At 40.6% G+C, this 15,908-nt stretch overlaps 1 long non-coding RNA gene across 1 annotated transcript; it reads left to right on the top strand.

Annotated features, from left to right (window-relative positions):
• The first annotated feature begins 15 nt into the window (after positions 1-15).
• LOC116599213 lies at positions 16-15,072 on the top strand. The gene is made up of 3 exons (XR_004289284.1): positions 16-232; positions 3,017-3,102; positions 14,755-15,072. It is a non-coding gene; the product is annotated as an uncharacterized LOC116599213 (long non-coding RNA).
• The last annotated feature ends 836 nt before the right edge of the window (positions 15,073-15,908 follow it).

Raw genomic sequence — 15,908 nt, 5'->3', positions numbered from 1 at the left:
CCTGGAAGCCTCTGATTGGTCCGATTGGGGCCACGGACGTTCCCGATTGGCAGGGGCGGAGACGAGGCCGCACCCCCGCGGGGTGAGAGGCGGATGGCGTGGAAGAGGAACGCGGAGGAACCTGGGGAGCTTAAGCCAAGAGGGACGTGGCGCTCTGCGACGCTGGCGGGGAAGCCGCGCCCCTTCCTTCTCTAGCTTTCATGGAGAATCTTGCGAAGCAGGATTTGGGCGGGTGAGGTGCTGTCCCGGCATCGCGACAAAGCCCCAGGGATCCCCTCCCCTTTGGCCACTGGAAGCGCGGGCAGCGCTGGACCCCGCAGAGATAGGCTGTCAGGCCCCATTTTCGCCTAAAGGCCTCGCTCGGGGCGACACCCACTCCCCCTTCCCCAGCTCCCTGGCGGGAATCTTTCTGGTATCCGCACACTCACCAGCCCCGATTATGCATGCTGGGCCCTCGGCCCCCGAACTTGATTGTTTTTTACCACCACTTCTCGCTCACCTTTGTGTGCACATACCTCTCTACAGCCTTCCCTCGTAGAGCTGAGGCATTACTCCACTTCCCCTCACTTTAAAGGTGGGAAAACAGGCTCAAAGAGCTACATGGTTCGAGGGTTGGAGAAGATTTTGGAGCGTCGAGGCTGATCTCCAAGCATGTCTGCCAAATAATAGTTACCGCTCTGGGCCTTAGTTTCCTAGCTTATAAAAAACGGTATCAACTTCAGAGTTGTTCGTGGAGATTAAATGAGCAGAACTGCAGAAAACCAGTGCTGAAAAAAAAAAAAAAAAAAAAAAAAAAAAAAGAAAACCAGTGCTGAATCTGCTTGCATGTATGTTAATCATGGCTGTATTTACCAGGGAGTAAAGGCGGGTAGGAACTAATTGCACCAGTTTGGAGCCAGACTGCCTATGTTGCAAAACCGGATTCAGTTTACCATACCAACTCCCAAGTTACTTAAGAGCGTTGTGTCTCAGTTTCCTTTTCTGTAAAAAGGGGTAATACTTGTACCCTCCTCCTCACAGTGCGATGATTAGTAGAAAAGTGACTGGCACACACTAAGTGCTCAATAAATATTAGCCATCCTTACCTTAGTGGCTGAGCTAGGACTGTAATTCAAGTTTTGGACTGCAAGACCAGCAAACTTTGCCCTTATGCACTTCTCATGGACATACTTAGAACAGTGCCTCAAACCTTTTTAAGGTTCAGTTAGAAACACTTTTGCACTTTTTAAAAATCAAAATCTTAAACTATCTCCCCTATCATCAAAGTCTTAGAATGTTGTGATTCTGCCTCTAATGAAAGTTTAATAGCAGAGCCAGAGGTAAGGAAAATAGTCATGTTCTGCTCCGATGGACAGATTGAAGAACAAGGCAGTAGAGTAAGAAAGAATATTCAAGAGGTGATGGTGTAGGAGCACTGAATTTCAATTTGGAAAACATGGGGAAATATTGTATATTGGTTATGTATCATTAGTAATCAATATTAGTGTCAGATCAGGAGACGATACCACATTTAGTGGAAATCACTAAACCGTAAATACATCTTCCACATTTTTTTTAAAGATTTTATTTATTTATATGTCAGAGCACAAGCTGGGTAGGCGTGGGGGGTGGTTGGCAGGCAGAGGGAGAAGCAGGCTTCCTACTGAGGAAGAGCCAGATGTGGAATCCAGCACTGGATCCCAGGATCTGGGATCATGACGTGAGCCAAAAGCAGATGCTTAACCAATTGAGCCACCCAGGCATCCCCATCATCCACATTTTTATTACCCATTATCCACCAGAGGGCCAAACACATAGTGCCTGATCCAGGCGCTAAGATTTGGGATAGAACCTTTAAGGGGACACTCTGAAAGATCTGGTAATAATGTATCTAGATTACTTATGGTAATCCAATGGAGGTGAATAATGGAGAATAAGAAAATTGGATTAATCCAATAATAAAATAAGAGCAAAAGATTAATGTCCACTAGCGTGGTGACTGAGATGTCAGCATTATTCTCAGCAATATTCTGTCATGAACAAAAAAGAGAAGACAAGGAAGACAGGACAAACAAAAATTAAACAGCAAGATCCAGGGTTAGGAGAAATTGCTGAGAAAAATATTTCAGAGTGTCATGCTCATATAAAGCAGGCAACAGCATCTTATACTAATAAAGATTGTTTTGTGGTAGAGAAAAATTTTGTTGATAATGACCCCTGGAAACATGCTATGATCTGAGGGACTAATAAGGAAATGTTACTTAATAGGTAACCCCAAACTTGGAGTGGGGGGCTAGCATTGATGGAAAATCTGATGGGAAGGAGGACTGGAGAACATACTATTATTACATTGTACAAGGGAAGAAAACAAGGTTTTGGAGTCAGAACAAGATCCCATTCTCTCTGGATTGAAAACCCAGTTCTACTTTATTAACTGAGTTTCCTCTAGCAAGTTATTTAACCTGTCTCCATAGCATAGTTTCCCCATTTCTAACATGAAGGCAAGAATATTTCCCTTCATAGAGTTCTGCGGATTAAAAGAGTTTATATTGGTAAAACAGAGCGGTATGTGGCATACAGTAATTGCTATATTAATGTTTGATAAAATATTGCTTTCAGTTTCTCCATCTGTATCCTGGGGTCATAATACTGGACTTACTGTAAGGATTCAAATGATGTAAAGCATTAGGGAAGAGATGCTCAACAGATATGATTTCTCTTCCCCTCCACTACCCCCAGCCATCAGCCTGTTACCATAGAATCTCTTTCTGATTACCACTGCCACTGCCATCAAGGGGCTGTTGCTCAACCCGGTCTATGCAAGGATAAAATATCTTTTCTTGATTTCCCTTGGCTCAGAGAAGTTCAAAATGAGTTTACTAGAAGCCAAGAAAATAAAAAGGGAACAACTCCAAAGAAACAGCTGATGTGAAGCTTGTCCATAGTACATCTCTTGATACTTTAGACAGAAAAAAAAAATGATATCAAGGAAATTACGGCTTCCTAATACCTCAGTTCTCCCCTTTCTCACTTCTAGGATCTCACAGAACATCAACTGGCCAAGTTCTTCGTTGTCTTCAAAAGAGGAGAGAGGGAGGCAGGAGTATATACTGACAAGAGACAGTAAGTAATCAGAACAAAAACTGAACAGTACACTCCACATGGGAGCAAAGACTTACTCATTTCACTAAGGTCTAGATCGGGGGTCAGCAAGCTATGGCCCTTGGACCAAATCAACCAACTGCCTGTTTTTGCAAATAATCTTATTGGAACATTGCCATACTCAACAGTCATACTCATTTGTTTATATATTGTCCCTGGTTGCTGTTGTACTACAATGGCCGGGTTCAGTGGTTGTAACAGAGACTGGCCCTCAAAGCTAAAAATATTTACTACCTAGCTCTTTACACAAAAAAAAATTTTCTTTTTTTTTTTTTTGCTAACCTCTGATTGAGAAAATTCTGCCAGAAGCATCTTTTCAGCATCCCCAGTGCAAAAACTTTCCCCTTCATCAAATCCTCTAACCCATTGCTTCTCAGACCTAAATGTGCATGCAGATTTTCTTAAAATGCATATTCATATTCAGTAAATCTACAATAAGACCCAAGATTCTGCATTTCTTTTTTTTTTTAAGGATTTTATTTATTTATTGGACAGACAGAGGTCACAAGTAGGCAGAGAGGCAGGCAGAGAGAGAGGATGAAGCAGGCTCCCCACAGAGCAGAGAGCCAGTTGTGAGGCTCGATCCCAGGACCCTGGGATCATGACCTGAGCTGAAGGCAGAGGCTTTAACCCACTGAGCCACCCAGGCGCCCCAAGATTCTGCATTTCTAACAAGCTCTAGGGGATATGAGTTATCTCTAGATCAACTTGATTTCATCAGCTTTTTTTTCCCTTTTCTTTATTGAAGTATAATTGACAAATAACATATGAGTTTCAGGTGTACAACATAATGTTTCAAAATTTTGTATTCACTATGTATATATTGTGAAATGATCACCACAATAAGTCTAGTTAACATCCATCATCACACATAATTACAAATCTGTTTTCTTATGATGAGACTTTTTTAGGATTTATTCTCTTAGCGGAGCAGCTGGGTGGCTCAGTTAGTTAAGCATCTGACTCTTGATTTCCACTCAGGACATTCCACTTCGGGTAATAGGATGGAGCTCCTCACTCAGTAGGAAATCTGCTTGAGAGTCTCTCCCTTTCCCTCTCCCCACTCCCCACAGCTTTCCATCAGGCCCACATGCTCTTTCTCTCTCTCTCTAAAATAAATAAACCTTAAAAAAAATTTACTCTCATAGCAACTTCCAAAAATGCAATACAGGATTTTTAAACTATGGTCACCAAGCTATACTTTACATCCCCAGGATTTATTTATTTGACAACTGGAAGTATGTACCTTTTGACCACCTTCACCTACACCCACTCCCCATCTCCTGAATCTGGCAACCACCAATTTGTTCTATAAGTTTGCTTTTTATTTTGTTTCTTAAATTTTTAAAGATATTTTATTTATCTATTTGAGAGAGAGCATGAGAGGGAGGGAAAGGGTGGAGCGAGGGAAAAGCAGGCTTCCTACTGAGGAGGGAGCCGGATCTGGGGCTCAATCTCAGGATTGTCTTGTGCATTACAGATGTTACCAGCATCCCTGGTGTCTACACCCTAGATGCAAAAATTACCCACCTTCAGTTGTGTCAACCGAAAATATCTACAGACATTGCCAGATACTCATTAAGAGGCAAAATCTCCCTGGTTGAGAATCATTGGTTTAAAGCAACAGTAACCAATTCTAGCTAACTTTAAGAAAAGGGGGATTTGGAGCACCTGGGTGGCTCAGAGGGTTAAGCCTCTGCCTTTGGCTCAGGTTGTGATCTCAGTGTCCTGGGATCCAGCTCCCCATCAGGTTCTCTGCTCAGCGGGGAGCCTTCCTCCTCTCTCTGCCTGCCTCTCTGCCTACTTATGATCTCTTGTCTGTCAAATAAATAAATAAAATCTTCAAAAAAAAAAAAAAAGAAAGAAAAGGGGGATTTTTTGAGAGGATAATTGAATAACTTGTAGACAGACTAAGCAGGGAAACAATCCCAGGGGCAAGAGATCTTGGGCCTTCTTTCTAGAAGGAATAATAGATTATTTCCTTCTGCCTTTGGGTATTCCTAATTAAGTTTAAATTTTTCAGCAGAAAGAATCCAAGTTCTGTTTAGATCAGGTATTTATTCCTGTGGCCTAGGAATAAAGTCTGTAACCAGGATCAAAACAGGAAGAGGTGTTCAGGAGAAAAAAGGTATGGCCACTGTACTTCCCTCAGATTCTGTATCTATATTCAGCTAAAGTGACATAACCTGACTACAGGGGCTTCAATGAATTGGAGTTCATTTTTCCATGATAAAAATAAGTCTGGGGCGCCTGGGTGGCTCAGTGGGTTAAAGCCTCTGCCTTCAGCTCAGGTCGTGATCCCGGGGTCCTGGGATTGAGTCCTGCATTGTGGCGGGGGTGGGGATGGGGTCCTCTGCTCAGAGGGGAGCCTGCTTCCCCCCTCTCTCTCTGCCTGCCTCTCTGCCTGCTTGTGATCTTTCTCTCTGTCAAATAAATAAAATAAATTTTTAAAAAGCCCTTTCCTACATATAAATAAAAAGATGTGATAAAACAAATAGAGTAATATTGTTATTGTAGAATTTAGTGATATTTACTGTGAAATTTGTTCAATTTTTGTTTAAAAACTTTCATAATAAACTATTTGAACTAAAACCCTTACCTTGATTCCAAATCACCCTATAACTTGTTCCTCAGGTTATCATGTTTGCAAATTCCTTTAAAAATTCCTTTCTCTACCTGCTCCCCTCCCTTTTATTCTCAGCTTATGCCAGTCTGGCTTCCTTCTCCACTCCTCTGAGATTGCTCTTATTAAGCTCACCTGTGAATGAACAAGTTTCTGTCCTCATCTTATTCAACTATTAGCAGAATTCTTTGCTGCGAACTTCTCTCTCCTTGAAGCACTTTGTACTCTAGGCATCTGACACCATTCTGTCCTGGTTTTCTTTCTATCTTTCTGGATATTCTTCTTCAGTCTCCTTTGAGACATTTTTTCTCCATTACACAGCTTCTAAAATTTGGAATGTCCCAGGGATTGGTTCTGGAACCACTTCTCTGTCTACAGCCAGTTTTTCCACAAGGGCGCTATTGGCTTTTTGTGTTGAACACTTCTTCACTGAGCAGGATTTCCCATGCATTTCAGGATGTTTTACATCCCTGGACCCTACCTCCTTGTCCCTCTCCCCAATATGACAACCCAAATTGCCTCCAGGCAGTCTCCAGAAAAATGATGCCTCTCAGGGTTAAAAATGATTTTGTCTTATTGGATGATCCCAGCCAGTCATACGTGTACTAGTTCTCCATATCTCCAGCCCAAACATCTCTTTTGAAATCTGGACTGCCTGCAACTGTGTGCATGGTATCCCTTTCCTTCCTTCCTTTCTTTTTCTTTTTTCTTTTTTTAATTTATTTAGATTTAATTATTTATTTGAGAAAAAGAAAGAGAGAGCGTGAGTGGGGAGGTGGGGCAGAGGGAGAAGCAGACTCCCTGCTGAGAGGGAGGCTGACTCAGGGCTCTATCCCTGAGTCCTGGAATTGTGACCTGAGCTGAAGGCAGATGCTTAACCAACTGAGCCACCCAGGTGCCTCTGTGCATAGTATTTCTATCTGAATGGCCTATTACAGAAACCCAGTAAGTATTTGATGACTCAATGTTATGATTAACTAACTTCATCCCTCTCTTGTTTAAAACTAAATTTTTGACCTTTTCCCACCTGTTGTTCCCTGTGGGAGACACAGGGATATGCTGCTAATATCCCCCTTCAAGAAAGGACTGACTGCCCAGCTATGAGGAGTGTGGTTAACTGACAGCCTCTAGCTCTTACTTGCTTCAGGGTCCCTCTCAGCTTTTAGAGAAAAAGTTACACCCTTCTTCAGGTGGCTTCTAGCAATGAATGAGCAAGGTGGTAGGACAAGGGCCTACGCCAGTGTAAAACTCCACTAACTCACATCTCTGCCCAGGAGCTCCCCATTGGGCTGGCAGAGACTATCAGGTTTGTCACTGCTGTCAACCACCCCCTTCACATTTCTGCTTCTGCCTCTTTTCATTTCATTAGTGTTATTCCCTGCCTCTCTGCCTATTTGTGATCTTTCTCTCTGTCAAATAAATAAAATAAATAAAAATAAAAATCCCTTTCGGTTAGGGATTTTTGCGTACCTTGCTCTGTCTTGACATCTGCTTCCCAGAGCTATGCACCCAGTTGCTCAAGCCAAAGCCCTATGAGGCACCCCTGATTCTGAGTTTCCCTTCACACTACCTACCTAATCCATCAACACATTCTGTTGGTTCTACCTCTAGGATACATGACTTTCTCTCTCCTGCTACAAGCCTTGTCCAAGTCATCATCATTCCTCACTGGAATATTGCAAATAGCCTCAAACTAGATCCCACTCCGATCCCCTATAATCCATTCTCCACACAGCAGCTGGGGATGAACCTTAAAACATAGCAATGCTCCAGGTGCAAGCAATTAAGTGTCCTTATCTGACTCTTGGTTTCTGCTCAGGTCGTGAGGTTGGGCCCCATGTCTGTCTCTGCACTCAGCTCTCCCTCCACCCTCCCCTCGCCCCAAGCTCACGGCTCTCTCTCTTTAAAAGAAACAAATAGGGGCGCCTGGGTGGCTCAGTGGGTTAAAGTTTCCACCTCAGGTCATGATCCCAGGGTCCTGGGATTGAGCCCACCTTCAGGCTCTCTGTTCAGCAGGGAGCCTGCTTCACCCGCTTCTCTGCCTACTTGTGATCTCTCTCTGTCAAATAAATAAATACAATTTTTTAAAAAAGAAACAAATCTTTTTAAAAAGTAAAATAAAAAAAATAATAAAATATAGCACTGCTCTACTTGAAAACAATGGCTTCTCATCCAAACTCCTTATTCTCTGTCAAGGCTCTTTCTGATACATCCTGTCTTTCTGTTCAGCCTTATTTCTCACTACCTTCTCAGTCACTATACTCTAGCCATGCTGGTTTCTTTGTTCTTAGAAACCATTCCTAGTTAAGGCTTTTGCCCGAACAGTACTCCCTTCAGTAGACCACTATTTCCCCTACATTTTGCATGACTAGGTCTTTCTTATCTATTAGCACTCAAGGGTCACACTGTCTCAGAAAATCTGCTCCAAACACTCAATCTAAAATAGCTTCCCTCTCTTCTTTTCCATTATTCTCCCTGATAGTATGTGTGTGTATGTGTATGTGTATGTATGCACAAATTCATTTGTATATACAGATATTCACATACATACACTTCTTCCCTTAGTAATTTTTCTCTGTCTCTCTCACTAGATCATAAGATCTATATGGAAGGATATCATATGAAAGGATAGACAATATTTGGTTTATCACTGTTCATCCAGAGCTGAAAACAGTTTCTGATGCACATAGCCAGCAATCAATACATATTTGTTGAATGAATGGAAGGTAGATCACCTAATTATGTTAGGTCATTATGTTGTTATGGATGTTTTTTTCTCAGTGTTTTGGCAAAGGGATTTGATTTTTATTTTTGTCTTTTTTTCTTTAGAAATAAAATGGAAATTATATCTTCTGCCCACTGATATTATAGTGACTAACACATAGGAGATAAATACTAATAACCATAAATCATAATATCTAATTCCATGTTACAATGACCATAATTTCAAGAGCATCTTATTTTTAAAAATTAGTCTTTCCATACCCAAGAAGTTTATAATCTCCTCAAAATAATAATCCTACTCCCACTTAACCATCTTAAAAACAAAAGAAGAATAAACTATTTCATACAAAGTAGTATGAAGAATCCTGAGGTATGCTCCGTGGATTATAAAACTTTAATGAGAATAAAATTCAGCCATGCTGCACTGCAGTAAGGAACAGTATCAAATAAATATTATGGGCTACATTCATAATTTTTTTTCCTTCCAGCAAAAAGACTTAATGACTTAACAATGACTGCACTTATGGAAACCTTACTCCTCATCTCTGGATTTTCCTTTCATGAAGTTAAAAAAAGATAACCTCATACTTCATCTAAGAAATAAACAGGGACGCATGGGTAGCTCAGTGGGTTAAAGGCTCTGCCTTCAGCTCAGGTCATGATCCTGGGGTCCTGGGATCGAGCCCCGCATGGGGCTCTCTGTTCGGCAGGGAACCTGCTTCCTCCTCTCTCTCTGCCTGCGTCTCTGCCTACTTGTGATCTCTGTCTGTCAAATAAATAAATAAAATCTTTAAAAAAAAAAAAAAGTATATCCAGAGAGCAAAGTATCTTTAAAGAAATCCTATAGCACTTCACCATGATAAAAGTTAACCTGAAATCCTAGGAAAAATAATCTTATACTTTTTATTCACTCTAAAGAGATCTAAATCACACTTTTTAAGCATCCTTCCCTAACTTTTATGATTCTTTTAAAAATCTTTAATGCAGACATTTTTTCCCCATTTTTTTCCAAACGATCTCATCCTTTTATGATGCCACACAGACTGTATATGCCCACTCCCTATCCCAAATTGCAGTCCTGAGCTGAGGTGACTCATGATGGGGATGATCAAAGAAATAGGCAAAGGATTGCAAAGGTATGAAGAAATGAGTTGTCATTCCAGGGTGGTAAGGCCATTCATATGTCATGAAGGGCATGACCAGGCAAGAGTGAAGGGGAAGACTATTGGCATAGTTCATGATATAGCACAAGGAGGGGGTAAAAATTGACATTTAAAGGGGTAAGCAAACTCTGAAATCAGTAGAGGGTGGTGCAAAATAGTACTTCCCAACAAGAGGAGGGTGAGTCCATATTTGGGAAATCAGTAATGTTAGAAGGAGATGGAACAGTCCTTCATTCCTTCAAGTATGATATCACAGAAAACTAGGAAAATTTCAGACAAAGTCTCACAAACTCGTGCCCAGGAGTAGAATCAGGCCTACAGACAGGTTTTGTTGGCCTGCTTTGAAGGTTTTTTAAACTTCCCAATTAGTTGCCAAGTTGAGAGTTTCCAAAATAAAAATCAGAATTTCTGGCTTCGCTTGAAAATGTTGGAATTCTGACAACCCTTAGCCTGCATTCCTCCATGGCAGTGATTGGCTACAGCAAAAGAACAGCTTCCTTCTTTGGGCAAGGCAGATACTCTGAGTTTATCAGTCCCCACTTAGCAGCTTTACTCATATTATCCACCTAGCACTTGTAGGCATTTACGTTTGTGACACTGGTTTGGGGAATGCCATATAACAAAAAGGTGAGTCAATGTTGAGAAAACATGGGATAGGAGGGAAAGGTAATCTATGATATAGGAAGGTATACAGACCTTGGAAAATTCATCTTGACAAAGATAGAAGCAGCAAAATATTTATACACTGTCCTTTTAATCCCAAGAATATTCTTTCTGATCCTGCCACTCTCACCTCAGAGCATTTTGCCCCCATTAGGTATTTGAGAGCTTTACAATCTATTCATTAATCAAGAAATTAAACTGGATCAGTGGAATTTAACTCATAAGATACTTTCCAAAAAAAATTCATTAATATTGGCATAATTCTTATTATATGTTTGTTGTCAGATATCCTTGGTGTCAAACATCCTTGGGTTGGGTTTAGAGCAAATCCCATTATTCCTGAAGTGGTATTAACCATTGTATCTTCAAAGATATTCTTTTGAATAAGGTACTCCGTAACTTCACCAATCATTTATGCTTACAGCATCCTCTTCTCCTTACTTGCCTACATGCCGTAGCTTAGCCTGCTTCTTTTCTTGGAAAGTCTTTCTCTCTCACTAAACCTGTAGTTGTTCTTCAAGGAGCAGTGGAGAAATCACTTCCCCTAACCATGCTGTCCTAGCACTAAGAAATAACTCCTCCATTAGGCTCTCATAGAGTTTTGAAGATACCGTTATTAAAGAAGTTATACCTTTGTTATAGACCTGGAGTAAGCTTTTTTTTTTTAAATTGTATTAATCTCCTTTGGTAGAAATAAAGACAGTGAGTTACTTAAAGGCAGTATTTTTGTGTCTCCAGGACCTAGTAATCTAAAGACATTTACTAAATATTTGTTGAATGAATGGTCCTAAGCAGATATGGAAATCTACTAGGTCAAAAGGTTATGGGTTGGAGGTCATGATGGGACTTGCTGTTACATAATAAAAAATTGCCATAAGGGGATGAAGCAGTATATGATGCCAGGAAAAAATTCTGTGAGAACTTCTCTGATGACACTAGTTGGGAAGTGTTGACTACAATAGACGATGAGCTAAACTGTGCATTTAGGTGACTAGGGTGATACGGGCCTCTCAGGAGTCCTCCCATGCCCAGATAAGCATTAGTACCTACCAGTGCCTGGAATCTAGTAAACCTACAATAAACACTTGTTGAATAAATTAATGAGGTAATGAGTGTGGAATGAGCTAGCATATCCTGGGCTCTGGGCCATCCTAAACCAGGCTTTGGTTCCAATCTGGATTAGTCAGGAGAGATTTGATTTCTGTGTCGAGCTGAACTGTCACATGACTATGTTCTGAGTTGGGCTGATCTCTTAGCTGAGGATAACATGGTTGTTTTTCTATGTCGGTATAAATCTTGAGCCCACATTGTATTGAGATAGTACTGGCTGGAATTCTGACTGAACTGTAAACTGATCTGAACTGATACACTTGAACTGGTCAGCAGGTTTGATCTTAGATATGGGTTCCAGTTTGGGCTGTAGATTGGTTTGTGATTTTCCTTGGCTATGCAATTTGCCCATAACTCAAATCATGATTAGGTCAAACCAGAGTATGGTCAAAATTCCAAAGACAAAGAAATTAGTAACTCGAGTAACTTTTGAACACAGTATTTGGCATGTATATACACTTAGGCTGAAGACCAAAAGAACTATAAGCAAATTTTTTTTTTTACTTTTTTGTGCTACTTTATTAAGTTATGATTGACATATAAAAAGCTATATATATTTAACATATACAACTCAATGAGTTTGGAGATAAGTATATACCTGTGAAACCATTACCACCATCAAGGCCACACTTACCCATTACTTCCCAAAGTTTCCTCCCCATCTCTTTACTGTTGTTGTCATTAGTGTGTGTATGCCTGTGTGTGTATGTGTGTGTTGTAACAGCACTTAATGTAAGATCTACTCTGTTAGCAAATTTTTTTAAAAGATTTTATTTATTTATTTGAGAGAGAGAGAGTGAGAGAGCCCTAGGTGAGAGAGCAGCAGAAGGAGATGGAGAAGCAGACTTTCCGCTGAGCAGGGGGCCTGGCTTAATCCCAGGACCCCCAGGACCATGACCTGAGCTGAAGGCAGACACTTAACTGACTGAGCCACCCAGGCACCCCTATTAGCAAATTTTAAATGTGTAATATAGGAATTTTACAAATTTTAAATGTGTAATATATTTTCTTGTATGAGTGAAAAGGAATCTGGAGACTAAAAAATTTGAGGATTTCTTCCTATTCTTTTCTCTTAGAAAACAAAGATATACCAATCAGAATGGCTAAAATTTTTTTTAAAAAAAGAATGGCTAAAATTAACAAGTCAGGAAATGACAGGTGTTGGCGAGGATGTGGAGATAGGGGAAACCTCCTGTGATGTTGGTGGGAACGCAAGTTGGAGCAGCCACTCTGGAAAACAGCATGGAGGTTCCTCAAAAATTTGAAAATAGAGCTACCCTATGACCCCACAATCACACTACTGGGTATTTACCCCATATTTACCCCAGAGATACAAATGTAGTGATCCGAAGGGGCATGTACACTCCAAAGTTTATAGCACAATAGCCAAACTATGGAAAGAGCCTAGATGGCCACCAACAGATGAATGGATAAAGATGTTGTATATATATATACAATGGAATATTATGCAGCCATCAAAAATCGAAAATCTTGCCATTTGCAACAACACGGATGGAATTAGAGAGTATTATGCTAAGCAAAATAAGTCAATCAGAGAAGACAATGATCATATGATTTCACTGATATGAGGAAGTTGAGAAACAAGACAGAGAAGCATAGGGGAAGGGAGGGAAGACAAGGGAGGGAAACAAGATGTAACCAGAGAGGGAGATAAACCATAAGAGACTCTTAATTTCAGGAAACAAACTGAGGGTTGCTGGAATGGAGGGGGATGAGACGATTGGGTGGCTGGGTGATGGACATTGGGGAGGATTTGTGTATTGGTGAGCGCTATAAATTGTGTAAGACTGGGGGCGCCTGGGTGGCTCAATGGGTTAAGCCTCTGCCTTCAGCTCAGGTCATGATCTCAGGGTCCTGGGATCAAGCCCCACATCAGGCTCTCTGCTCAGCAGGGAGCCTGCTTCCTCCTCTCTCTCTGCCTGCGTCTCTGCCTACTTGTGATCTCTGTCTGTCAAATAAATAAATAAAATCTTTTAAAAAAAAATTGTGTAAGACTGACAAAGCACAGACCTGTACCCCTGAAACAAATAATATGTTGTATGTTAAAAAAATATGTTATATGTTATATATATTAAAAAAAAAGACATGCATGGTTGTATTTCCTCTGTCAGTATTACTCCTAGAATAGTCTGAACCACTTATATTGACTAACATTTAACCAAAGTGACTAAACTCTGTTGCACAAAGAAAATTGTTGGTTGGGGGCAGGGGTGAATAAATGAGAACTGCCTGTTGTACAGGAGTTTTCCAGCAGACTAGCAAAGCTCATGAATATATGTAATACAGATTATACATATCTTTTCAACCTCTTAAAGCAACAAAAGCAAACATGTTTATTAACATGCTTATAAAAAACGTGCTTATTATAGCTTATTTCTAGCATATAAAAATAAGCAAAACCATGTACACCTTGAACTATGCTTAGTAATAACCAATGATGCAGTATTTAACATTACTTAGAACTTTTCTAGGTATTCAATGATTATCCATTTATTAACTTAGTATCAGTCTCTTGTTTTTTAAGTTTAAGAACTTGGAAATTGGGACACCTGGGAGGCTCAGTCAGTTAAGCATCTGCCTTCAGCTCAGGTCATGATCCCAGGGTCCTGGAATGGAGCCCCGTACTGGCTCCTTGCTCAGCGGGGAGTCTGCTTCTCCCACTCCCTCTGCCTACCACTCTTCCTTCTTGTGCTTTCTCTCTCTCTCTGTCAAATAACTAAGTAAAATCATTTTTTAAAACTTGGAAATCAATTAGGTTACTACAAATCATACATATGGCAAAATATAATTACTGTTGAATTAAAACATTTGTCAGTTTAATGGTTCAATTTAGTTGAACATGATCTTGTATTTCATAATCTTAAACATTATTAATGCCCACTAGCCAGAGACCATCAGGAACGCTCCTGTGGTGGAACAAGCTTGGTTTATAACTCCTTGCAGCAGGAAAGAGCATATATGATAGGCCCCTTCGGGTAGCTCAGTAGAAAGGTATTAGAAAGGACTGACAGGACTTGAGATTTGGTTGGTTGATGTTGAAGAAAGTACAGGAAGAGAGGGTTTACTCTAGGTCAGGGGTTGTCAGAAAGTAAGGACAATTCTGTGAGTATCTCAACAAATATTATTCAGAGGGCGGACAAAGTAAAGCAAGCCTAGAGCTATAATTGGTAAAGCAACAGCAGTCACTCATACTTGCTGGTATAAGAAGATATTTGGTATTTTATGGCTTGGACAATGTTCTTGCTTTGTCTGTGTTCAGACATGATTATTGGAATGACTTGTTTTTGTCTTAATCCATCATGGTCACAGAGTGGCCTGGCCTTATCTGATGCTGATGTTCTGTGAAATAGCTCATGTTCAGCAGAAGACCATCAAGTCCTACCTGTGAGTGCCAAGCCGGCTCTTAGCAACACTGAGCTCAGCCCAGCAACTGATAGCACCAGGCCAGTTCTTGGATGTCAGGGACTGTATTTTTTTGGTTTTTGGTTTTTTTAAATTAAAGTGATATAGAAGTAGTGTTAGCTTATTTGGTCAGTAAACCTCCTTAGGTTTAGGAAAAACAAATCCCAAGTAGAACAAAATGTACATTTATTTTTTACCTAACACTGATAAATTAGAGAAAAGATAAATCCCTTTTTTAAAAACCAAAATTGTTAAATGAGTCTTTTTTTTTTTAAGATTTTATTTATTTATTTGACAGAGAGAGATGACAAGCAGGCAGAGAGAGAGGAGGAAGCAGGCTCCCTGCTGAGCAGAGAGCCCGATGCGGGGCTCGATCCCAGGACCCCGAGATCATGACCTGAGCCGAAGGCAGTGGTTCAACCCACTGAGCCATCCAGGTGCCCCTGTTAAATGAGTCTTGAAGGGATTCAGAAGATGCCACTTCAAAATATGTTGATTTGGCCTATTGATGATTTTGAGCTAAAGGCACTTGAGAAACAGTAGATATAAGAAGGGCACTCTGACTTCCTCTTTTCTTTCTGCAAGCAGGAGATAAAACTCCCATGTAAAAGACGTCTTCTCTGGGGGCACCTGGGTGGCTCAGTGGGTTAAAGCCTCTGCCTTCGGCCCAGGTCATGATCCTGGAGTCCTGGGATCGAGTCCCACATTGGGCTCTCTGCTCAGCGGGGAGCCTGCCTCCCCCTCTCTGTCTTCCTCTCTGCCTGCTTGTGATCTCTGCCTGTCAAATAAGTAAATAAAATCTTAAAAAAAAAAAAAAAAGACATCTTCTCTGTATCTGGAGAAGAACATTCCTATCACCAGAGATAGGACAAAATAGTCCAAAAAATCTGTACAAACAAACCCTTATTAAAATAACCCTACTTTCCTCAAGCTTCCCCAAATATTTTTAGTTACTTTTTCATAATTGCTATTCTTTGTTCAACCTAGTATAAAAACACTTAGGTCTAACCACTTTTGGGGTCTTTATTTTCCCGTGAAGATTCTCCTATACATGTAAAAAT

This window comes from Mustela erminea, chromosome 9, assembly GCF_009829155.1.
Source record: "Mustela erminea isolate mMusErm1 chromosome 9, mMusErm1.Pri, whole genome shotgun sequence".
Classification (NCBI taxonomy): domain Eukaryota; kingdom Metazoa; phylum Chordata; class Mammalia; order Carnivora; family Mustelidae; genus Mustela; species Mustela erminea.
Note: the sequence above shows the minus strand (reverse complement) of the source record. Positions and strands in the feature narration are given on the sequence as shown.